Below are 1,864 nucleotides of genomic sequence, written 5' to 3' on the forward strand. Positions count from 1 at the left end.
GTCCCAATCATCTGGTTTCTCTTCTGCTGTTTGTACATTTTCAATTATTCTTGATAGTCTATTTATGCCATATATTAGGGCCCTTAAATTTGCCCCTAAATTTTCCTTGAGGAACTGTATAGTTTTAGGTTTCTTTTGATCTAATACCAACTTAAGAAGGCTTGATGCTGCATTGGTTAAGTGATTGACTGCTAACTGAAAAAGGTTGGCAATTTGAATTCACCAGTGGTTCCATAGGAGAAAAGACCCGGCAAGTTGCTCCTGTAAAGTCCACGACCTGAAAACCCTATGGGGCAGTTCTATTCTGTCCTGTAGAGTTGTTGTAATCAGAATAGACTCCACAGCACAGAAAAAGAACAACAAGAACAAACAAACAAAACAGTGCTGTGGGCCTGGTTCTGACTTGTAGCGATCTTATGGGACAAGGCAGAACTGCCCCACAAGGTTTCCAAGGTTGTGATCTTTATGGAGGCAGACCATTACATCTTTCTCCCATGGAGGGCCTGGTGGATTCCAACGGACATTCTTTCAGTTAGCAGCTGAGCACTTACCCACTGCACCACCAGGCTCCTCTACAACAACAGCATCTTAACCTCACTAGAGCCCTGCTGTATTGATTTCTCTACATTTACTCTGTCCCAACATGGCAGGAAAAGTAGCAGATAAAACTTGTTAAATACAGTCTTGTAAAAAATCACACTTTCCATACTCAGTATACCATGTTGACTCATACCTCTGGACCTTTGCTTATATTGCCCAGTAGCCAAGAGAGTCCCCAAGATCTGCTTAACTTCTACTTATCTTCAAGGCTCAATTCAAATATCATTTAAATAGGGAAACTCCCTGGGCCTTCACTACGCATTCAAGAACTAACATGTATGTACCTCTTTTTCCCAACAGTCTTCAAGAATGTAAGAACTGGATGTTCTGGATCTTGTTCCTCTTCCAACAGTATCTACCCAGTGCCTGACTCACAGTGGAGGTTCAATAATTGAACAAAATAAATATAAAAGAGCTAAAAGAGGTGGGATAAGGAACCCAACAGCTTTTTTTTCAGATAATATTAACCAAAAGGTTATAGTAGTATCATGGGTTCATGCAGGCAAAGGGTAAACTTCAGGTAGGACAGCGTAGGTAGAAGGGTAAGCTGGTCTCTCAGGTCGGCATCATGAACTTAGGTTTTAAGCAACAGGGAGCAATTCTCAGGTAATGAGTCTGGCAACAAAATGTCAAAGAGCTAAGCAAGATACTGGACAAGAAAGGGTCAGAATACCAAGAAATAAGAACTGGATATAAAGCCAATGACTCTGAACCAGGGGCTCACCATACATTTCAGGTGAAGTGCAGGGGCTAATCACACAATATGGGCAAAACCAAAGATCCAAGTTGGAAGCAAGGAAAAATAAGCTGCTAAGAATAGAGAGTAAAAAGATCAAAAACAAGACAGATTTCATTTGATGTGAATTCATTAAGATAAAACTACAGCCATTATCTCTAAAATATACAAGGTTGCAACTTTTATAGAAATACAATATAAGCAGAATATATTCTAAAATCTCCCGGTTTTATTTCAAATGCATACTACCTATAGGAGCTCTGGTAGCGTAGTGCCTAAGGCACTTGGCTGCTAACCTAACCAGAAGGCTGGCAGTTCAAACCCACCAGCCGCTCCTTGGAAGGAAGGTTGGGCAACCTACATCTTTAGCGAAACTGCCTCAGAAACCCAAGGAGGGGCTGCTATGAATTGGGCCTGACTTGACAACACATAACAACAACAACATTATTATCTATGAGAATAATGTTAACACTCCAAAGTAGCTGTATTTAAAATATGCAGAGGAAAATTGTTAAATAATTCACAAAA

Source organism: Orycteropus afer, unplaced genomic scaffold (assembly GCF_000298275.1).
Source record: "Orycteropus afer afer isolate SDZICR_OR568_19922 unplaced genomic scaffold, OryAfe1.0 scaffold00075, whole genome shotgun sequence".
In the NCBI taxonomy this organism is placed as follows: Eukaryota; Metazoa; Chordata; class Mammalia; order Tubulidentata; family Orycteropodidae; genus Orycteropus; species Orycteropus afer.